Source organism: Pogona vitticeps, chromosome 14 (genome assembly GCF_051106095.1).
Source record: "Pogona vitticeps strain Pit_001003342236 chromosome 14, PviZW2.1, whole genome shotgun sequence".
Classification (NCBI taxonomy): Eukaryota; Metazoa; Chordata; class Lepidosauria; order Squamata; family Agamidae; genus Pogona; species Pogona vitticeps.
Window position 1 is genome coordinate 18,356,821 of NC_135796.1, and position 24,462 is coordinate 18,381,282.

The following is a 24,462-nucleotide window of genomic DNA, read 5'->3' on the forward strand; positions in this document are numbered from 1 at the left end:
CACATTAGTGACTTCAGGAGGTTAAATATGCATATTATCTCACCCCTGGTGTTTTTGTTTTCTCAAAAGTTACAGATGGTGAGATGTTGCGACTCTAACGAAGAGTACATTTGAGCCATGATTGCTTGGGCTCAAACAGCAATTTTTTTACGCACGCACACGCGCGCGCGCACACACACACACACACACACACACACACACACACATATCCACCTTCACCTGCAATGCAGAAGAAGTTACCCATGACTGAAGGTTTTTTTACAGCACTAAAGCAAGGGAAACCCAAGAAAATTCAAGACAGGATACAGTAGAGCGTCCGGCCGATCTGAGTCAAGAGAACAGAGTACCAAAGCCAATCGGATTATTATTTTTTTTTATCAAGGAACACGACAACCCCATCAGCTCTCCATCCTAACAAAAGAAAATTCCTCAACACTCTCAACTCACCATTCTCGGTCCTTCAGGGGCAACCCAAAAAAGCTGCCTGTGAGACTCTGCTTAATGGTTGAACCGGCCCTCTCCTCTAGGAAGGTGAAACTTGCAAGTCAGGAAGAGAAAATGAATTTTGAGGTGCAGAGAGGAACAGAAGAGGAAGAGAAGCTGGTTTGTTTTCTAAAACTAATGCCAGGGTCAACATGCGAAACATTTTTTTAAAAAAAAACGTCTTTCAGTTTCTCATCAAAACCTCTTGCTTCTCCTTGTTGTCCTTCTTCCCTTCTTACCCCAGAAATGACAATTGATTATATATATAGTTTTGGCAAGAGAGAGCCACCTTAGAGGCATCTTATTTCTCCATGGCTGAAAAACATTGATGTTGTGTGAAACGAGAGCCTTTTGTGTGGAACTTAGGTTCCTGAAAAATTTATTTACTGCTACTGTGATCTGCAGGAGCGAATTGATGTTTATCGCCAGTCGGTCGTTCTTGCCAGGGAGAAGTGGGAGGTGGAGCGGAGGCTTGGCATCCAGAGCTGCTCTGCTCAACCCTCCCCCTCCCCAATCTTCTTGAAAGGTATTTTAAATAAATGCCAAATAGTTGCTTCAATGATGGTGAGGAGGCAGCCAGCTTGATAGGCATGTTATTGGGCGTAAGCTTACTTGATCTTTTCCTTATGTTTTTAAAGAATGCTTTATAACCTTGCAGCTGGAGCAGCGTTCCATGATCAAGCAAGTATTTGGAACTAAGCAAAATTATACTGGCTGTTACCGCTCCTCGGTCGATCGATAATACTAGGAAGCACATCAGGCTCCAAGCGGGCTCTTTTGCACGCTCACCTCTTGACACGGAGCAGTCCCTTCTGCGCCGGCTGCAGCAGTTCAGAATTGATCCTCGCCCAAGGAGGCAACTCAGCTTCTTCCTGGAGCATCAGGGCTCTGGATGAACCCAGGTCAGAGGGGCAGCACTTAGGGGCTCTTCTGAGCTTGGGTGTTTGTTTGTTTTAAACACAAAACATATGGATCCTGTGCGTTTCCTCAGTTTTGCATGACTGGTTCAAAGAGCCTCAGAAGAAGCCCAGTGATCTGTGTATTAGGACCTTCTCTGGCTGTTTTTATTTATTTATTTTTAAAGGAAGGAATGATCAGGATGCTGATTAATGTACCAGACACCGAATTTCAGTATGAGATTGTAGCATGCACAGGAAGGTGGATCAGCTCATCAATCCAATGAGATCAGTCTTGTGTCTCTTCTGGCTGTCAGCCAAGGTCTCGAACAGGGAAAGAACGAGATGAAGGCAAAGCAATGAATTTGAGGAAAGGTAGTTACTCATAGGGCTGAGAGATCGTCTCCTCCCATCTGTATACACTTCCATGACCTCCAGTCACAGTCTGGGAAAATGCATCTGCGTTGGGCTTAGCCGGTGTGAGAAGACATGGATTTTCAAAGGGAGTGCCAGGGTCAGGACATGGGCGCATAAGGCAGAAGCCATCAAGCAAGCCAGGAACTAGGATTAAAAATTCACACTGGGATGGCAAGGTGGAGGAGTCAGCTGAAAGTCAGAGCTGAAAGTCAAATTAGGAGGAGGCACTGAGGTGCAAGCTGAAAGTCAAAGGATAAGGAAACCGTGTAGGTCTAGTGCCGCACTCCAGGAAGGCCTTGTTGCTCAAAGACCTTCCATGGAAGCTGGAGGTCCTTTCCCAACACCTTTCTGCAGAGGAATATCTAAGAATCCAACCAGGTGTGTGGGGACAATGTAAGCCAGAGGATCGTGGCAGCTCTGTGGTAGCAACCATCTTGCAGCGAGGACAGGGAGACAATAGCTCTTGGCTGATGGGGGCTCAGGCAAGAACCCCCACCTCAGAATCCATGCCCCCCTCTCATCTAGAAATCCTGGCTAGTTCTACCTGGGCTTTCTCCTTCACAGACTTGAGTCAAACCACGGTGCGTTCGAAAGCTGCACCCAGCCCTAATTTCAGATACATTTGGTGACCATTGGGAATGAAGGTGAAAGGAACTCGGAGGGAAAAAAATGGAATTGAAAAAGGTAGAAGGAAGTACGGAAGTCAGGGAGAAAAGCAGATTATTGTATATATTCAGGGGTTTGGTGCCTGCAGGCCAAGACGGAGCAGGCATTGGGGTAAGCCTAGGGTCTTATTAGCAGGGTGTTGGCTTTCTTGATTTCATATTCAAATTGGGGACATTTGCCTTTCCTTACATATTCCAGGGTATTTTTTCAGCCACAAGGGCTAGTGTCTTTCTTTTAGAAAGCAGAGAGAGAACATGTGCTTATTAAATTGAGCCATTTTGGCAGCTTTCTCTTGGATTTGTGTAAGAGGCTAGCCTGTGAGGTCTTTACTCGAGTCCCATTGATTTTAATGAAGAGCTGCCTATTTTTGTGTCATGGGGCATGTTTTAGCCTTGGGATCAGAGCCTGAGGTGGAGGCATGAAGAAACGTCCAGGCCAATGATGGATAGAGGCAGAATTCTATTCGTAAAGATCTGCGGCTCTCTCTTCAGGTGCTTCTCTTTGTGAGATGTCTTGATCAATGGGAGTTTGGGGTTTTTTTTGGTTCACCTTTCCTAAGGAAAGGGAGAAAGAGATGGAAGAAAGCTCTCCATCCTAGCCCAGACATTAGAGAGGATCAGTAAACAACTGAGCACATAAGAGGCTATTGAAGCAAAGAACCTTCTGACTATCTTGCATAGCTGATTTTGTATAGTTGGTGGCAGGCAGGCTCTGCATGCCTCCTGTGTCCTAAATACTTTAGCTGTGTGGAAGCGCCAGCTTCCCCAGCATCGCAGGTAATGGAATAAAACATGCTGGGCCCTTATACTCTGTGGAAGCTTCTGAACCCCCAAAACCTGTCTTTTGAAGATGCTGTAATGCTTTGATTTGCTCATTCGTTTGCAGCTTTCGTTCCTTCTAAGGTAGGATTTTGGCTAGAGCTGTACATTCCCTCTTCCTCTTCCCCTTTCCCATACCCTCATGATTTTACATCTGCTCCAAGAAAAAGTATTGCAAAAGTTCACAAAAAGGTTTTCCTGCAAAATCAGGGAAGACCCACCAACAAGCACGATGTTTAGCCGTCTCATTTCGAGGTTTGACAACATTGTGCGTCTATGTACATGGAGCAGGGTTAGACCAGGGGATTGAGAAGATGGCTGTGTGTTTGCTTGAATGTTAAGGTGCCTCCTGATGGAATTTGTTCATTTCATTTTGCCCGAAAGCAACACTAATCTATTCCGAAAATAAGGGAGTGTATTTTCTGAGAGGCAGGAGAAGTCCCTATGAGCGGGCAAGAGAGAGAGAGAGAGACCTGGGAGGCATAGAAGACTCTCCCAGCATCTAAAATTTTAATTCATTAACTCTTCAATTTGCATGCTGCGATGGTGACGGAATAAAGAGGCACCCAGAGAGAGGGAGAGGGGGGGCCACTTAAACAAAAACTCACCCCCCCCGATCTATCCATTGATTGCAATTAGTGCGAAGGATTAAGAAGTGTTTGCCCGAAATTGAGAGAATGGATGTTGCTCCTCAGTGGTTAGAGACCGTGGTTCCTTGCTCTAGTTTATGATAATGATCATTATTGAGTATTATTGATTACGCTCTTATGATTATTAATTACCACTATAATAACAAGAATAATCATAATTATTTGTGTTCCGCCTTCTAAAAATAAATAGGCATGCCCTTGGTAGCAAAACAGATCTCTTCCTAGTGGCTGCGAGATGGCCACCTTCATTTCTTTACCCAGAATCCCTCTGGGAGGGATGATGACCGAGTCACGACAGCGAACCTTTGGCCGTCCAGATGTTTTGGACTACAGCTCCCAGAGTCCTCAGCCTGGATTCCCCAACCCTAAAGGACCATGGGGGAGGGGGGGTGTAGAGTTGAACGTCCTTCACCCCTTACCTTGCAGGACCAAAATATGGGAGGTGGAGGTAGCATTGATGCCTCCTCTATTTTGAGCGCTTGGTTCTCAGGGAAGACCTTCAGCCCATTCTTCGCATATCCTACCCATTCCCCTCTTTCTCTCTCTTTCTCTTAGCTTTTAAAGGAAAGCCATACATTTAAAAGGAGTTCTGCCTCCCTGCCATTGCAAGGGCATTTGGTTTGACGTCCTATGCTCATCTAGGAATATGTCGTACTCGTTGAAACCTCTGGGGCTTACTTCGGAGTAAACATTTGGGACTTCCCACTGTCAGACCTTTAGCATTAGCAGCAGCAGCAGCAGCACCCCTTTATGGCCGATAACTTGAACATCCCAGTGTCTCAGAGATCTGGGTTCTAGTGCTGCTCCCTGACTCTAGCGGGACCTGCCCATCAGCTCAATCTCTCCATTTTATCAGCTGCTGCTGGATCTAAACCCTGACTCTACCTTCTAGGGATACCTCTCTCCTGGGGGTCTAGGCAGGCCTCCCCCTGACTCCCTTCCTCTGGAGTTCCCCCCCCCTCACCGTCATCAGGTGGCAGCTGGCTGGAGGTTTGAACCATTCCTCCCGGCATATCTCGATGTGCCCTGAGATCAACCTTTTTAATTACGCATTATGATTGTTACTGACAGCTGTCAGTTGTCTTTTGACAAAGCCACAAAGGGGCGCTGCTGCTGCTAATGCTGTTGATCAAGCTGAAAAACATCCCTGTCGATGGGGAGAGATGTTGGGATTTACCATGTGGGGCCTTTAAAATGTCGATTCTTTTCATTCTATTAACCTCCTTCTCAGAATACCTGCTTTTCTTTTTTTTTATAAGGAAAAATGAGGTTTTCAGGGAAGCGGTAAACACTGATTCAATTTGTCTCCGATAAGACGCCTTCAAGGGCAAAAGGCGTTCCATGTTTAATGCCGTGCATGAATGAATTTTGACCCTCTGGGGCTCTGGTTATCCTCCTAGAGAATCCAAACAGGCCGCGTTCGTGCACATGGAATGAGCATTGTTTTGGGATGTTCTAGCCTTGGACCTTGTCTGTTCAGGCAGCGTAGTCAATGGGTAGAGCTCCTAGGTGACAGAACAGACTCCACCTCTTCAAGAGCCAGGCGAGAGGATGGTGTTAATGAATGCTCTTTTTACATAAAATACAGATTTTTAATAAATTGAAAATTCAAGGCAGCAAAGAAGGAAAGTAATACCAGTGATTAACACCTTAATAATCTGGGGTAAAGGGACCTGGAAGTTGACAAGATTGACCAATTGATAGAGTAAAAGACAGCTTAAAATTCTTGACTAAAGATTTGTCTTCAGTTAGCTGGCTGGATAGCTCAGTGGTTTAAGTCTCTGGCTGTGGAGCCAGAGGTTTGGAATTTGATATCTCCCCCCCACCCCCCCGCACTGTGCCTCTTCGGAGAAAGAACCAGCCCATGTGGTCTTGGGTCCAGCTGTAGTCCCAGGGATTCCACCCAGAAAAAGGAACTGGGCAAGCCATTTCTGAGTATTTCTCTATCTCGAAAACGCTGGAAGGAGTCACTCTAGGTCAGAATTGACTTGCTGTCACATGATTTTTCTTACTAGTTTTTGTGATTGCTTAATTTTATTTTATTGGCTCTCTGATTCCGTCCATGGCGAGTTCCTTGTTTTTGCTGCTGCCTTTTATCTGGTTGCTATTGCGTTTTAATTAACATTGTTTTTATGGTTCCCAAATTCCATGAAGCCTTTAAAAAATGACTTCCTTTGTTGTTGTTGTTTGGAGGGGGAAAGCAAGCTGTTATTCTGTAAATATACCAATAAACAATATGAAGCTGGCATAAAAATTGTCAAATTTTAGAACCGAGAAGTTCCTGGGGCATCTAATCCACTGTGTCTCAAGCTTTGACGTTCCAGATCTTTTGAACTTCATCTCGAAGCTTAGCTACCTATTGGTTGTATTGGCTGCAACGTCTAGGCGTGGAAACCCAAAACATCTGGAAGGTCAAAAGCTGAAAAATACTGATCAAGCCCAGTTCTCTGCTCAGTGCAGGAATCTCTAGTTCAAACAAGAATCAGATTATTTGTGTGTTTGGTTGAATAGTATCCACTCTGGCTGACATTTATCCCTTCTATTTGTCCGTCTGTCTTGCGATTCTTCCGACTGGTGATGACAGGCAATTGAATCTAGGATTTTTTTGATTGCAAAGTACATGCATCGCTGTAGAGCTGTATCGCAGATGGAATTCTATAGGGCACCAATTTCTGTCAGCCTCAGAGGGCATATCCAGTGGCGAGGCATGCTGAGAGATGCAGCCCGTCAGCATCTGGAGAGGCTCTGTTCACCCCCACCTATGATGAACTGTGACGTGTTAAGGGAACAGATGCAAAAACCAGGTGGAATGAACTTGAGGAAGATTTTTCTGACCCACTGCCCTCCCCATGGCTCCTTCCCCCTTCTCGATGCATCCTATCCAAGCAAAAGTTAGCAGTGCTGTCTTAACTTAGCTTCTGGCACGCTTCGATTCAGTCTTGCAATGTACCGAATGAAGTCCATCCAGATCTGGTATCTGTCTGCTGATGTACGGCAGTGGCCGCCCTGGAAAATGGACTGTGACCTTCGGTGGAGGGTGAGGCCTGTGCCAGAGGCTAATTGCATCTTGGTCACTGAGGACTGTTTGTCGATAAAGCCAATGAATCAAAGGCCTGACCGTGGGTTAAGCCTTTGAGCTGAACAAAGAGGGGAAAAAACATTGCCGACTGGGGAAACAGCCGAGGACGATTTTTCCCGTTAGGAAATGATGGCTGTTGCGATGCTGTTCAGTTTGTTTGGGGAGGAGTCTTTTGACGCCGTTGTGGGGTTGTGCGGGCTAGGGATGTTGGTGTTGGGCTCCATGCGAGGAAGACTGTTTTAGACCCTTTTCTCTTTTTCTCCCTCTTGTCTTTCTTTTTGAGGCAAATTGCTGTCAAAATTGTGGAAACTCATAGATCCCTGATAGGTATCTTGAGATTTCCCCCCCCCCCCAAAAAAAAATAGTTAGAGCGTCCCCTAAGTGTATGAAAACCGTTCACTTATTTTAGTATATCTCTGCTTTGTTTCCAGACCTCTAGGCTCTCACACAGCTGGGCTTGCTAGTTAGGAAGAAAACAGAGCTGTTGTGGTCACTCCTGGGCAGTAAATTATGGAGCAGGAATATGCTGTCCATACTGATGTAAAGCATCCAGAGGAAATCCTTCATTCTGTTGATTTAGGGTGTCTCAACTCAGCAAGGGGTTTCCAAGCCCCATGGAGTTCCCCACCTCCAGCAAAAGTGAGACAGGGAACCCTAATTTTTTTTTCTGTGATTAGGGGAATGTGCTGATGTTTTAAAAAGAGGTGAGCACCCCATCCACGGCTTTTGATTCTTGAAAGTTCATGCAGCAAAACATCCAGTGTCACCTAGACATGATTTGTGTTAGTGTGTTCTTGGCTCAGAGTTGCTATAAAGACCCTTTCCTATTCTCCCTCTCTTTTCTTGTTGTGGGTGTCCTGTAATACCTCACCCTGTAATACCAATAATTTCATGGGAGGGGAGGGGAATCATTTGCCCATGAGTGACACTTTTTACATTCTACAGTGGTAGTCCCCTCAACGCAAGAGAATGGTTAAGTTGAAATTGGGTGGCATGTATTCTTCCCAAGCGCCTGAGCTACCGAATGACTGAAAAGAAACCAAACAAAATTAGAAAACTGCACCTCCACAGGTCACGATTCTCCATTTAATGGGTGTTTTCTGCCCCATACATCTCGGAAAAGGACCCAGGTAGCCCCTTTTGAAAACCAGAAGTTAGCTCTTTGTTATTCTTGTTTCCAGCTTGGAGACAAAGCAAAGTGAGTTACTGTTTCTGCCAAGGACCACTTTTGCAAAAATTTAGTTCAAGATGATCTTTGAAAGGCTTGACAAATGCACAGTCTATGCCTCTGTTGATTTGAGTTTTAATTGGTTGCAAAAATGTTAAGTTTAACAAGAGTGAAAAGACCCGCAGGCTTTTTTGCCCTTTTCCATATTTGAGTATCGGGTTCACTCGCAAACTCCGTCTAAACAGCTGTGGCAGGATCGCAAAGGCTAACAGAATACATGAGGTTAATGAAATAATTGGGTTTATTTGGAAGAAAATGCTTGTTCCCAGCCATATGTGAAAAAGCTGAATGCTTATTTTTGAAGTATAGCTTTTTTAAAAAAAGGCTTTTAAAAACATGTTTAGTTTGGAACTCTGGTTTTTTATCAAGCGGTGCATGGTATAGTTCCTTGCCTATTAAGGCTGTCTAACTAATTTAAATAATTTGTTACTTATTTTGTTTGATTAATTATCACCTTTTACTGAATTCACTGATATAAATTGAGACAAATAAGCACATTGCCATAGCCCCAACAAAGGTAGCTTTGTCAAGGCCTGAAAGAAATCTGAGAGCTTATAATTCACTGTCTGCAATCCCACACCCAGCTGTGTATACACAATGCTGTCTCTCTCTCCCTCCCTCATGTGCTCTCTTGCTCCTGTTTTCACCCACACAAACACAGAGTATATCATGCAACTAAAACAGTCAACTTCTGGCTAGAAAAGCTTATGCCATAATGCATTTGTTAGTCTCTAAGGAGCTGAGGGACTCTGCTAATTTTAAGCAACACCACCCATTCCGGAAACAAAACCACATTTTATTTTTTTCCATTTTCTCCCCCTAGTTCTAAAACGGAATAAATCGAAAATAATCTTTGAAAAAGCAAAGACAGAGATGTACCTTTAATAAACAACCTGCTGATGAAAATTTGCACTTGCCAATTATGAACTAATGACTTTAAACCTTGTGCTGAAATCTTTAAGTTGCAACTAGAGTAGGCCCATTGAATCAGTGGAACTGATGGAGGAGGTAGCTCACCAGATTCCTCATGAACTTAATGGAACTGCTCTAGCTGCAACTTATTGCTGGATTTCAGACGCCGAAACATGCTTGCGAGAACAACACTTGCACAAATTGTGCAAACTGCATAGCTAAGTTAGGATAGGTGCTCTCTCTCCTTGCATGGACCTGGAAAATCAGAAGCCTTGAATGGATTGTTTGTATCTTTTTTCTTTCTTTCAGAAACCGCCGGTGCTTCTGTGCCAGCATTCTGTATGTTTGCGTGTGCTGTGCTTCACAAAGAAATGTCAGTCATATACAAAGGCATTTTGTGCAAATTACAGAAATTCTGCTGAGGGTGGAGAAAAAAAGATGCTTTGTCTCGTTCTCGCTCTGGAGGCAAGAAACTTAATGGGAGGGGTCAATGGTTTCTAATAAGAACGGGTAATTGAGTGAGACTTATGCACATAACTTTGGCCTTCTATAACATCTACTCTGAGTGTTTTGTGTTCGCTTCAAGTCATCTTGTGACTTCCCATGTTTTTTGAATAGTGGGAGAAAGGATGGGAGCAAGAAAAGGTGGGGACAGACAGGGGGTTAATGGGACTCTGGCGAAATGGATGTGCCACTGTAAGCCCCATGTTTTATCGCCGCATTATCGTTTTAAAAGGATGTGGAAATAAAATCTAATAAATCATGGTCTGTTCTCCCGGGCAAGTGGGAGAAAACCTGATATCAACCTTAATCTCTTTGCAGCCAGATGCGAAAGCTTCATCGTCTGTGACACGTGCACGCACAAACACACATTCACACACACTTCCTCTGCGCACTCCTTGATAGCCTGGAAAGAATTACACTGTGGGCTGTTCCTCCCTGTCCCAAACAAGGAATCTTCAGTGTAGGTTTCTCCCATTTCTGAAAACTTTTAAGAAGCAAATCATGCTCTTTTTCTCAAAGTACAGTAGGGTGAAAAACACTTGTATTCTATATGCCTTTTGGAGTGCTGATTTTAAAGGTGGTTGCTTGTATACAAGATATTCACTTCCATGCATACTGTTGATCTGACTAGCAGAATGACTGTTCGCAGAGGTGGGAAGATATTAGCCAATATATCTATGACATATGTCCTTAAATATCCCAATTACCTTGAAAGTTCTATTGTGGTTGCTACAAGTGGGTTCACACACACACACACACAGAGAGAGAGAGAGACGCATATGTCTATATGTTTGGGTTTACAAGAATTGAATAGGGCTGTTGAGGACAGGATATGGTGGCGCTCTCTCATTCATACGTTGGAGGTGGCGACTACAAGGTCTTTATGTGCGAGCTGGCTGGATAGCTCAGTGAGTGAGTTTGCTGAGTCAGAAGTTGGGGGTTCGATTCCTCCCCTGGGCCTCCTGGAGGAAGAGCCAGCCTAGGTGGCTTTGGGCCGGCTGCACAGGAGTCCCAGGGATCCCACCCAGAAGAAAGGAAGGGGAAAGCCACTTCTGAGTCTTCTCCACCTGGAAGACCCTGAGTCCCACTTGACAACCCATGATGATGGATCGTTATTGTTTTGGTTGTAGGAGAGATGCTTTTCAGAGCAGGGCAAGTGTCTTACTCTTTTTGTAGGGCACACTTATTGTTGTAACAATTCCACGTTACATACCGCAGTGACGTCTTTCAGGGGATTTAATGAGAAGAGGTTCAGGGCTGTCGCTGTTTATTAGTCTTTGCTGAAAACTGAGACAGGTCTCTTCCCCCCCACACACACACACTCCCGCCTCCTCATCTGGGATTGTGGTTCACATTGGAGTCCATCAAGCGAGGTGGGGGAGAAGAAGAAGAAAAAAAACCCGACCAGGCATTCATCTGAACGGTGAGAATTCTGTGGCGTCAATTGAAACTCCGTACCATTTGCCGCATGAAATGATCTTTCTCCAATGCATTCTGATAGCTGTGAAAAGTGAGGAGCCGGGTGAATTAACCCAAAACTGCCAGTTCCAAAAGGCGGGTGTTTTATTTACCATTTAATGGGGCTCGCCCCTGTGTAATGTATCAGCCCCATAATTGAGCAGGGCCAGGCTTCGTTCACATACAGTATCCAGACAAAGAATATGCTTCATGTGAGAAACGGTTGTTGGGTCATCAGGGGATGGTGAGGGAGAAAGGAGGAGAGTCGGCTCCGTATAGAAGCTTTTTTTCACGTCAGTCAGCAAAATCTTTGCAGCTAAAACATGTAAACATTTAGGGAGAACGTTGGATCGGAACAGTAAAGACAGCAGTGGCTGCATTCACATGGAAAGGTAGACCAGGTTTTGTGGAGAATCTTGCCTTCATGTGAAGGTGCCTGAACTATTGCTTAATGGGTGGAACACCCCCCCCCAAAAAAAGCCACTCCACCCCCACAGTCCATCACCTTAAGCCTCTGTCTGGTCATCACTGGAAATGAAATCATGGGATAGAATTTGTTTAAAATTTTGACATTCTCATACATTTCTCTTGCAAGGCTTAAGGTGATGGACTCTTGGGGGGGTGGCTTTTTGTGGGTTCCCCCCCATTGAGCAATAGTTGAGGTTTATTCTGGGTCACATGTAAACATCTGGACCAGTGGGTCCTGTAGACCTTCAGAAGAAATTGAGCCACTTCTGATTTCCTCAGCTACTTGCTGACAATCAAGATGGGCTGCAGAAGGGGCGTGTCAAAATCCAGTATCCTTCCATCCCCGTGTCCCCTCCCCCCCCGTTTGCAAAGAGAGGCTGCTGTGCCCCTGATGTTGGAATTGCTTGCAGGAGCATCTGGAATTAATGAGGGAGGCCAGTACAGTGCAGAAATCAATGCCTTCTACTTTAATTGTGCTGTGTTTGAGCTTTGTCTTTTTTATTTTGAATTATGTAGTTACAATGTGCAATGTCTCTTTAAACGTTTCAGCTCATATGTTCCACGGGAATGGATGCGTGTATGATGATGGAGGTCTTGAAGGGAGGAACTTCCTTTCTATTGGGTCTCCAACCTTCTGGGAGTTGGAAGTGCATCTTCTTCTGCCTCCCCCAAATTTAATTGTGGAGGCAGCCCAAAATATTTAATTTTAGAGTCACATAAGCGGAAGAACGGAACCTGTCAGATGTGGTTGGACTACAACTCCCACCATTCCTTGCCACTGGTTGTGCTAGCTAGGGCTGGTGGGAACTGCAGTCTACCACTATCTGGAGGACTACATCTACTTCGGGATCCATCTGTTTCTTCATAGGAAGAAGGCCCAGCTACAACTTTGCTATGTCTCTAGACCTAGGCTGTTGGGTCCAATGCTATGTCAACAGGCATTGTCATATCTACCTCGTACTCACTCCTTAGGATCTCAGGCAGGGATAGAAAGAAATGAATTTACTGCCTTTGCTAATTGGCCATTTTAACTGGAATCTCTGCTGTGCATCTGTGGCAGAAATGGGCTAAGTTACTACAGAATCCTTCAGCCAGGATGACTGCTTTTTCTGCATGACTGGTTTTCTCCAAGGCTTTGATCACCTTGGGGATTCAGGGTGTTATTTTCCAGAAAAGTAACTTTTCCAGGGTCTTTACTGATGTCAGTTAAGCAGTTCCACCAGTGAAAACTGAGTGATTTGAGAAACCCAAGAGCAAATGTTTTAGACCGTATGGGTGAAATGAGTCCCAGCTTGGAAGCGAATTGTGCGGCTTTGAATCGGGTTCAGAATTTTCTGATGTTTCATGTTGGCGCTAATTCATAGATAGACACAACCACAACTCTTGGTTTAAGTTGGCATGACAAACTGAACTCACACATCTAAGGAAAATGTTGCAGATAATAATTAGGATATAGACGTGTAATTTATTAAGGAAATATGGCTTTCACACATCTACTGGAAGTGATGAAAATGTGCAGAACAATCTTTATTAAATTAACTGCAGAAATATGTCTTGTAAGCAGTGTTGTAGTGCAAGCAGAGCTTCAAGTCAGAACACTGGATTTCTTTATTGGTGTCATTGAAACGGTCTTTTCGGCTCACTTCACAGCTTAACTGGGCCTTCTGAGTTCAAGTGCAAATCTTTTAGTAGCCTGGAGGTGATGTTTTGGCCCCACTGCAAAATATTTTGGACTGACTTGCTCTTAAATGGGCACTTAGGACTCATTAGCTATATTTTAAAAAAAAACAACTGCCAAAATATCTTCCTGGCTCTCTGATGGTTGTAATATCCTTGTGCCTAGGGATTGCGTTCACTTTCTTATTCTCTTCTGTGCTTGTCTGTTTGGGCCTCGCATGCCATAGGATGGCATTTGTTCAGACTGAAACCACAGCTGTTTTAAGTGTGCATGCAAAAAAAATGTCATGTGTGAATGGAAAGAACACTTGTTGGTTACATTACATGTGTTCTTTGGGATGGATTGAAGCTCCTTATTGGATGTAAACTTTGTTACAACCCTAATTTGTAAAGTGGAATGGACTTTGGTTCCATTGGTTGAATCCTGGGGCAGATTGTATATAGAGACCTTTATTTAGGTAGTGTGGGCAGTATAAAAGTTAAATAAATAAATAAATAAATAAATAAATAAATAAATAAATAAATAAATAAATAAATAAATAAATAAATAAATATAGGCACAAGAATGTTCAGGATGTTGATAGTTGCTAAGTGAATTGTGTTTACCTGGGTGTATGTTGTGTTTTATTGAAATGGGCTTACTTCCACATTGATAGCTCAACTTTGCAATTGTAATGACCCCTTTTCATGTTTCATTAATGTCTGTGCAACTCTGATCGTATTCTGGTGAGGAGGATTTTAGTTACAGGCTTGTTAAGGATCAAAATATTATTAATATGATCTGAAAGTAAACAGGGTGTGGATATTTTTAGTAAATTGTTCTTTATGGTATTGATTTACATGTAATGTAGTACTTGCGTGAACAGTGGTTATAAATCTGTGAGCGTTCATCATCTGGAAGAGCTATGAACTTAGTCAATTTTGAAACATTTATTAGATGGGATGGTGGCATTTTTGTGTCTAGGTTTCTGGCTGGCCTCCCCCCAGAGCTGAAAGCAGGTTAGGGTTTACACCTAGCACAACAGTATAATTAAATCAGCCGGAAACGGAGGCATCACACCTATGAGAAACTTCAATGGGATCCAAACCAAGTCAATTCAGAAAGAAAAAGGGAGAGCGTTTGTAGCATCTCTCACATGTGTTCAGACTTTGGCCAGTATCCAAGGGGGAAAAAGTGCTTGTTGTGTGGCCATTTCACAAGGACAGTTCTTCGTGGCAGTAAGAGTTCATGGATTGTGTGGGTCTTTGAACCCCTTCATGATGGGGTGTCTGTAGGTAAAAAAAATTGTGCATTTCCACTGCTTGAAAACGGCCCGGGTAATCCTGTGAAAAAAAAGAGCCAGAGCATTTGAAAATGTTGCCCTCTCTCTGAACTGGCTATGGCTGCATATCTACTGCTTGAACCCTGTTTGGCTAGGAGGACAACACTGTTAGGCCTTTGTCTGTTTTTGTTTGTCTTTTTTGTAATAATGATGCCAAAAAACAGCTGTTAATTAGGCAGTGAAAGCCAGCATGTGCACTATAGGGGACACGGTGACCTATTAGATGGGTAGATGTTCGGTTATAAATAAATAATAAAAGGCAAGGCTGGGAAAGGAAGGAGATGCTAATCAGATTCCTTTTCTTCACTGAGCTGGTCGCAAGAGGGAATTGCCGATACTCTGTTTAATTTTGAATGTGAATTCAACAGGATTGGAAGTTCGTTGTGTGGGCAACCACAGTCCTTTCTGTGCAGCTGTAGCATTGAAAATCATAAATTCAGAAGAGGGCCCCCAATTTCTTTCCTAGTAAGCATATATAAACTGTAAGGCCTGTAGTTTATAGCCTGACAATTTTGTGTGTGTGTGTGTGTGTGTGTGTGTGTGTGTGTGTGTGCTTGAGTTCTAATTTTAGCAATTTAAAAGAAGATTACAGGCTACCCACTTGGGACTTTTTAAAAAGCTTTTCACAATAACGAGCAAAAGCCCTGATGCCTTTAATCCTGAACTGTAATTTAAAATTAAAGAAATCTTTTCAACCTGGTGTTCTTCTCCTCTTGCTTTTCCTTCCCTCTGCTTCTGCCCACGAATGAAGCTTTTTTTTTTTTTACACTTGCTTACAGGGCAAAGATGCACTAAGCCATTTTAATTTCTTATGAAGATAATATATTTATTTAATGGGAAGAGAACCAAGTCGGAGCCCCTGGGTATACACACAACAACAGGGGTTAGGAGGAATTGTCAGGGATTTGGTAAGAAGTCAGCAAAGTTCAGCATGTAAAATAAACATGGAGCAGGCAAAAACTCCGAGGTGTTCTTTTGCCTTTGGCACCTACATATATATATAATTTGAATTTCTCTTCTTCCCATATGTGCTGCTGTTTATCTACTCTCTAGCACTTCACAGAGGCAAAGAGGGTGATGAGCTGATGTTGAGGAGGTGATATCTTAAAGAGGTACAGAAAGAAATAATGTGTGGAAAGAGAGGATAGAGAGAGATGGTTGTTTCTCTCTCCCCCACAATGCTGGTGCGTAAGGTCACCTGATGGGATCTGCTTGGCATCCCAGAACTTGGCCGTGTGTGTGTATGTGTGTGTGTGTGTGATATTTCATCTCATTGTTTGTGACTTGCATATACTTCAAAATCAGGAACTGTTTAATGAACAGCAATCTTCCCCGAGAGATGGTGTCATTCCCACTGCACAGTTGTAGCTGTGCCCCAGGACACTGGCCATTGACGGAGGGGTGCGTGTTTGTGTTGAGGCCAGGTGGGTGAACTTGAACCAGAGTTGCCTTTCTTGTTTGTAGCGCTCCAAAAATTCCACCAACCACCCACAGAGGTCATTTGAAGAGTTACCTTTTAGGGGTGCAAGTCTATTTGGAAGCCCCCATTAGAGTAGAACCGTTGAATCAATGGGATTTACATAACTTTGATTCAGTGCTTCTGTCTGAGCTGAGATTTCGCAACTGAATGTTGTCCTTGGACTTTAATTTCCCAGAATGTCCCAGCCAAGATGGCCTTTGGCCCTGCGATCTGGGGGAATTCTGGGAAGCTGTTGAGAAAAGTAACTTTTCCAAGCTCTGAATTTGGAACTCGGGTGGTTCCTGACCAGAATCTGTCCTTGGGTCTCTGGCTGTTTCACTGTCCTCCTTTACCAGCTCCAGAGCATTGCAAAAGAATAATTTAAAAATTTTTGCAAACCCCTCCCTCCCCAATAAAGAAAGGGGGTGGTGGTGGGGTGATAACGAGGTAGATCAAAAGGCAACTTTTCTCCATCCTGCAAAGATAAAAGGCATTTGATTTGTCAAGCTCTCCCTTAACTGTTGGCAAGCGAGAGGGGTCATGATGCTCGACTCCCCCCCCCCCCAGCCTTGTTATGGAAAGCCGGAGATAATTAACGTTGTTGAAAGAAGATGATTCCATTGGCGTCTGGAAGGCTAGCCCCCTAGTCTGCATGCTTCTGAAAAAGCAACAACTCAGAGCAAGGCTGTGGCAGCCAGTGGGGAGGAGGTGGAAATAGAAAAGAGAGGGATACCGATTTAACAGACCAATAAATAATATCCACAGATAAAAGAGCATTTGAAAAGTTAGTGGGCTGCGCCTTTGCTGCCATTTGATGGCAGCTGGAGATGCAACAGGCATTAGGGAAGGGAGATGGGTCCCCAGTGAAGCCCCCTCGCTTGCTCGCTTGTCCTTACTTCCCTGTAAATGGATCGTGGCAGTGTTTGGCATCAATCTTAAATTTTTTCCAGAAAGGGCATCTGAGTTAGTCTCGGGGGAAAAATAAACCAAAAAAAAAAGAGTGCTGTGGCACCAGGAGGGTGATCACAGGCAGAGGTTTTTGTGTATTCTGGCCCACTTCATGGCGTGTGGCATGTCAATCCAGAGTTTCGGATATAAATACCGCTTGCGTAGTTGAACTGGGAGGCAGGGGTTGTCAATGGTGTGGCCAAAGGGAAATCAGAAGCCAGAGATACCAGTCGTGGCCATTGTGTTGTTAACAGTGGTCTGCAGATTTGGATTTTTGGACTACAACGCCTAGAATTCCCCAGGTGACTGGCCACAAAGAAGAAGATGCAGAGAACGCTTGTGCATATTATGCACCAATACCGACTATGCATGGCCCATCTTTGCCCTGAAATGAAGCCAGATTTGGGTGTGTTCAATTTAGTTTAATGAAGTGGCCAGAAGTTGCATTTTTAAAAAGGATCCCGAGGTGCTTGGATTTTTATTTTTATTCTTCGCTCCCTGCTTACAAATTAATCTTCTGCAAGAGCAGTATATCTGTGAATAATTAATTATGATCTGTGCGTTCTAATTAAAGGATGCATTCAGCATTCCTGATCTGCCTCAGCTGCTTATTGCTCTCTCTCTCTCTCTCTCTCTCTGTGTGTGTGTGTGTGTGTAAATCTGCCTGTGTTAATAATCAATAGATGTGTGCTGTTGCCTGAGCTGTTTATGCAACGCTTTTATCAATTCACAGACAGCAGGGGATCAAGATGTGAGCGGATAAGGCCAATACACCGAGTGCTGTTCTTAAAAACTAGGATGAAGTGGTGGCTAGATTTGGTGGAGCTCCAGGAGCGGAGGAGAAAGAGTGTGACGATGCCATGACGTGGACAGGGTTCTTGGAAGGTCAGATGATCAGACTGTCTCCCCCATCAGTGCAGCTGTCCTGATGTACCTGACCAGGATGTATCAGGACAGCCCTCGTGGGTGGTATCTGGCCCATAGGGAGTTCCAGTAGCATAAGCCAGAACTTGTTGGCGGAGTATGGACTTTCCATACAAGAGATCCCAGGTTGATAATTCAGTGATCTCCCAGCTTTCTTCCAAAAACTCTGAAAAGCAGCCACTGGTCAGAGCAGATCAGGGAAAAGGATCTGGCCCTTCTGGACTTGCAGTCCGGCTCCTGGGGCCCTCTTAGATGGCCACATCTCATCCCATGACATTACTGTTCAGTAGTTTTGCAGATTGCCTGTAAATTTTTCCTCATTCCAAACAGTTGACAGACCTCTCCTCAGGCTAGGTGACGGGCACAAACTAAAATATATTTATATTTTTGGGTCTATTTTTTGGGTCTTTGGCTTTGACCCATTGTTAACAGGAAAGGGATCCTGAGAACTCAACCCCTGGGGCTGAAAGAAGTTCACCAGCATTAAAGACACAATGCTTGATGGATCAAAACTGTGTCGTTCTATGATTCTTCTCCTGATTTCCCAAGAGCTGCAATCCTTTAAATTCAGGAGAGGGTGCAAAAATGCAGGCATGGATGTTGAGGTCCTTCTGAGGAAAAGTGAGTGATGTTCAGTCAGAAAAGCATTTGCTTTCCTGAGAACTCTTTGAGGTGTCTGCTCTAGAGGGGCCAACATTCTTTGGTGGAACATAACCTACAAAAACTGTATAGTGTTACTGCCCCTCAAGTGTGGAATTGGAACAAAGGTGTGGATTCTTCATTCAGACCAACCAGGGCTCCTTCTTCCCCCTAAGACACTGGTGCCCAACCTTGGGTCTCCAGATGTTCTTGGACAACAACACCCAGAAATCCTGACCAGCACAGCTAATAATGAAGGCTTCTGGGAATTTGGGTCCAAGAACATCTGGGGGCCCAAAGGTTGGGGACCAATGTCCTAAGAGGGTGGAGACCACATTCTCCAGCCTCTTCATTGACCACAAGATGATGCCCCACTTTTAAAATTCCTTTTAAAGGGTGGATTTGGCACTTGACTGGACTGTTGCGTGTCTGGCTGTTCTTGAGTTGCAGCCAGAGCAATATCCATCTTCACTGGGGACCTCTCCAAGGTCCTGAAGACCTTCCCCATTGCATTTCCCTGGAACAGAGTTTGGACTGAACACATTACATACAGGTGATGGTACTACGTGTTTATCCCTCAGACTTCAGTGTAAGAAAGGCCCTGTAAACTTGCTTTGAAAAATAACTTAGCAGCCAGAAACATCAATGGGTTTTTGATCTAGCACAGCAATGTTTACTTGTTGTTTCAGAACATCTTTGGGAGCAATGTAGGGGACATCTGCTCTATTTTTATGTGCTTATGAAAACAATAAAAATGCGGGTTACCTAGTAATGCTACTTGTAACTTTCACATCGCAAGCAGTAACCTGCATTTTGCAAAATTACTGGCAGAGTATCTCTTTCCGCAGTAAAATGTCCAGGCCCCCCTACTGAACTTGTACATTCCCTGCTTCTTAGTGCTGGTTGTCTCTTTGTGACGTTTATCCTTCCTAAGTCTTCTTCGGTGATCCCTGAGCTTCACTGAGTGGATAAAACCACACCGATGGTGTAACTGCCCTGAAATAAAAACTTGACAGCCCTCATGGGTCGCAGACACAAAGAGACTGGCTTTTATGTCCAGTCAAAAGCGGGTGCGCTGGTTTAGAGGTGGATTTTTCTTCCTGTATGGTTCGATTTAAGGGGAGAACGCAACGGCAGGTGGTTGCGGGCCATATAGTTTGCCTCCTTAAGACCTGCACTTGGAAATATGACTTTGTCTGGACAACAACTTCCAGAAGCCTCTATCAAAAAAGTGGAGTTATGACTTTTGGTGGACTACATTTCCCAGACTCTCCCAGTTAGCCTAGCTCGAAGAATTTGGGAGCATATAATCTGCCCAAAGGGCACTTTTCTATGTCCATTCTAGCCAACGGTGTTAAAACAGACATTGAAAAAAGAGCTTTCATTTTAGTTTTGGCTGGCATTTGTGGAGGGCGGGGGCTGGGCAAGCTCTTACTCCTTTGAAAAGCCGACACCAGCACTTAACTTCGGTTGTCTGTTCCAGTTATTTTGTTCCAGGGCAAAGTGCTATCAAACTCAACTTGTCAGCTTAGAGAAGAAATGTTATGCAAGGTTGTTGGTTTATATGTATATTTTTTTTTTGCATTTTCTTTCTCCATCTCTCTCTCTCTCTCTCTCTCTGTGTGTGTGTATGGTGTGAAAAAATATTTAAAAAGCCATTTAGGTTTAGAAACCGCTAATATTGTTCTGGTTAGCTTTTAATTTAACGGCATTTTTTAAAAAAATCGTTTTCCTACTAAACTTAATCTTTCATAGTGTAATTTGATACAGTCATTGCCCATAATGTTTAATGTCCCGTCAATAAATGCTTAGAACTGCTTTGGAGTGATTTAGGAAATCCTGACAGATGGAAGAGAGCATCGGCGATGGGGTGAGGGGAAATCCACCCTTTAATCGTGTCTTGTTTGCATTAATTCCTTAACTGAAGACAACTCTCCTTGGCTGTCATTCCACGCAGAGTGTCCTAGCAGAGTACTATAGTATCGTTTTCCTAGCATGGCTTCTTTGCTAGAAATGAGTATTCTTGGCAGTGACTCTTCCCCGCCCTCTCCCATGGGCTACGCAGACTGCCAAAAAAAAGGGAGAGAACAGACAAAAAATGAAACCAAAAGTAGCTGGAAACATACTCCCAGTTTTTGAAAAAAAATGGTGTTGTTTTAGTATTAAAACACTGTGTAGCCACTTTAAAAGCCGGATTGATGCTCCTGAAGGCTTCCAAGAAAGTCAGTTAATCTTTTTCATTGGAGAAATCTGGGTTTTGGACAAATGAGGGTGCCTGATGGGACCTGTAGCCATGAACATAGCTTTCAGAAGCTGCATACGCTGCAGGATCACACTGTGCAGCTGGCCATGCTAGGGAGTGATCTTGCTCTTCAAAAAGTCATGTGTTGGTGGCTTTAAAATGAAGGTCAGCAACACATGGAGTCTGGGCAGATCCAGTATTGACATTTGTATGGGGCAACTAAGCATCTTTTCACCTTTCTTATGTTTTCCCCACAGCTGCCCCTACCGTTAGGCACATGGATGCCGTTGCCTATGATGGCAGCTTTTCAGCATCAAAAAAGCATATAAAAGGGGCAAGAACGTTGGGTGGCAAGATGCTTTCTTTGTACAGCGCTTTGCTTGTGGTGCAGGGTGCCTCCTGCACCCCCAGCCACCGCTTGGGCGACAACTTCAGCACGGGTTTCTCCCTGGACTTGAATTTTTGCCAGTAGTAACAGAGAAGCACCCCCCAAACAACCAACAATTGTCTAAATGGTTTTAAAACAGCCCTCTGTAACATTTACTAGACAGACCTCCTCCTCTTCTTCTCAGGAGGAGCCTTCTTTTTAAGCAAGATCTAGGACGCACCTACACACTCTAAATTTAAACACTTCTGAAACAGATTTAACAACTTGTGCTTCTCACTGAGAACTCCGCAGGGGTTGCGTTTCTGAAAGCGAGTTGAGAATATTTTGTTAGAGACCCGTGAAGCGCCTCCACAGGACTAGTTTGTAGATTTCCGTGAAGCCTTGGCACTTTCTGCTGACTTTCTAACTGGCTTATTCAAGTCCTCCTCGTTTCAAGCTCTCTTACGAAGTCTTTACCCTGTCCACAAGATTCGTCCCCTGCTACCTGTTTCTTCCATCGTTTCTTTCTCATCCTCTTTTCCTTCCTTTCTTTTACCTCTATTGATTCAGACTTCACAGTGTATGCTCCTTGAGGACAGAGACCATTTTCTTTATCCTGTGTAGTAAAATGCCTTTGATGCTGTTGGGTTGGTGAGAACATGTAGATCTTCGCTGTCAAAATCTGGGCATTATCCAACCTTCCATTAGCCTTACAGTGGTTCCCAGCCTGTGCCCAGCATTGGACCAGGATTGACTGGACCAGCCGGTGCCTTCCAGAACAGTACATAATCAGCTGGACATAGACGAGGGTCTTGTGGCAACTCTGCACGAGGAATGCCCAAATCAGTGACTCATTAAGAGGTGTGATACACCGATTCACATTAAGATATTCATATCCTGCCCGAGAGGGGAGAAAATCTCTGTGAAATGAGCCACCTCCTCCGAGAGCAGGTATTTTCCTGGGTTTTACCCACATTGCAAGATAGCACGCTGGACAGGATGCGGTCTTTTCCCAGCAGAAGGGGGCACATCTTCTGTCCAGAGTCTGAGACCTGCAGCTGTACTGCTTTCAGCCCGGAGTCTGTGTAAGCATTATTTAATGCCAGCTGAAATGGGACGGGCTTCTTTTATTTTCCTAAATAGCAACCTGATTTATAAAAGGAGACAAATGATAGAGGAGACGAGGAGGGGGCGCATATTCAGACTAGACACTGTCAGTTTTTTTTTTAAGGCCCTTTTCTGGGTTTTAAATCAAGCTATAAAGTTACAGTGCGGTTGCATAAAACATTCTTCCCAATTTAATCCATCTATCTAGTGTTCCATCTAATTACTACATTAGAAAAGGCTTCAGAGCATGTATTGAACATTATAAATGGGAATAAAATGATTCTGGTAATGGCTTAATAAAACAGGTGAGGTAGTTCTGTCTCTGTCTACTTACATCCTTGGGTTGAGGCCAGATTGATTTTATCAGATGTGGGGGAGAGCGGCCCTCCCCATGTTTGTGTCTTCGGACACAGAAAAGTCTCTCTGTTTTGAAGGCTTTGTGTTTTCCCCCATCCCTCCTGCGTCGGACCTTCTTTTTTCACGAGATACAGGATTTGTGGACCTTTAAAAAAACCCAGGAAACATCTTGAGAACTTGGAAACTTCCTACAGGTGTACATACAAAACATCTACTAGACCAGATGATCAGTCCTTCTCTCCCAGCCTTTCCCGACCTGTTGCTCTCAAAGTGAGAGCTTGACCATGTTACTTTTTTTTCCAGACTACAGACCATGCTGTGCCGTTGGCTGTGCTGCCTGGAAAATTCTGGATGGTTTAGTCTGTAGGCATCCTTCAGTGTCGAGAGACTATGGTATCATGCTCTGTATGGAGGTCTTGGAACAGTGTCTTGTGTGGCTGAGAAGGCAAATTCGAGAGTGACAATCCCTTCCACACTGGAGACAAATCCAATCTGTCCCCTGTCCAGCTCCCTGGTTTTGCTTGTTTCGGGACTGCCTCTTTGCCTCGGCCTGCTGGACAAGTGTCTCTTCAAATTGGGAGAGGCCATGATGCACCGCCTGCCTCCAGGCTGAACGCTCAAACGTCAAGGGTTCCCATCTGTTGAGGTCCATTTCTAAGTCCTTCAGATCCCGCTTGCAGATGTCCTTGTAACGCAGCTGTGGTCTCCCTCGGGGGCGGCTTCCCTGCTCTAATTCTCCAGGTTTAGTCTGAGGGCTATGCTAATAGAACTTGAGTTAAATCCACTCTTAGGGGGAAATCCCATTGACTCAGTGAGTCTGCTGTGGTTGGCACTAACCACTGGGTTACACTCTCAGAAGTCCCTTTACCAAGAACTGCTGCAGATGGATGCCAGCTAGAGGAAACAAGAGTGTTGTCATACAATGGTTCTCAAACGTGGATCCCCAGATGTTCTTGGACCGCAACTCCCAGAAGCCCTTGCCAGCATAGCTAGTGTATCTTCAGTTCATTTATCCCTTCTTAGTTTATTTTTATATTTTGTGTAAAACCGCCCAGAGTAGACACATTTTAGATGGGCGGTATACAAGTTTTATTAATTATATTATTAATTAGCGGTGAAGGCATCTGGAAGTTGCAGCCCAAGAACATCTGGTGCCCCAACATTGGGCTGCTCTCCCACCACATCTACATTTGCTGATTTTCCTCCTCTTTCTATGTCCCTTTCTCCTTTCCTCGCCCCTGGTTTTTTTTTCTTTTTAAGATATTAGGCATTATTAAATTATATTCTCTTGCTTTAACTAGTAAACTGTCCAAACTGTACCAATAGGTCACCACCATAGACAACATTTTCCCCCCCATATGTCTGAAGAAGTGGACATGATCCACGGAAGCTCACATTAAAATATAATAATATGTCTTTAAGGCGCCACATGTTTTTGTCTTGTTTTTTTTCTTTGGGTTTTTGCCTGGTATGCTTGTCCAGACGAACACAAACACAGATGAAGAAAGAGATGGATAGGCAGACAGACAGACAGGCAGATGGTCGCCCTTGTGGTTCCCAGGTTGAAATCTAACAAAAGCAGAGAAAGGGGGGCACATGTCTGCCTGTGTATTATTATTTTATTTTTTTAGGCATGGCAAAGGCTGACGTCCAGTCCCCAAGACCTGCTTCAGCTTCCCCGCACCCCGGCCCCACACGTACGGCGTGGTTTCAACGCCGTCTTCCCGTGGCAAATGGGTCTGGAGGAGCAGAGGCGTGTGGTGGCTGGAAACACACACACACACACCCGGCATATTTACAGCCCCAACCCCGTGTCTCGTCTCTTCCTCCCTGCGAGCAAA

General features: G+C 44.2%; 1 protein-coding gene and 1 long non-coding RNA gene across 15 annotated transcripts in view; one reads left to right on the forward strand and one right to left on the reverse strand.

Annotated features, from left to right (window-relative positions):
• Positions 1–24,462, forward strand: part of CUX2 (cut like homeobox 2) — a 132,090-nt gene that overhangs the window by 45,233 nt on the left and 62,395 nt on the right. The gene's annotated exons all lie outside the window — the stretch shown is intronic.
• Positions 1,545–24,462, reverse strand: part of LOC144584796 (uncharacterized) — a 38,477-nt gene continuing 15,559 nt past the window's right edge. Inside the window, exon 2 of the long non-coding RNA XR_013539247.1 lies at positions 1,545–22,766. This is a non-coding gene — a long non-coding RNA (uncharacterized LOC144584796). The remainder of the gene's footprint in view (positions 22,767–24,462) is intronic.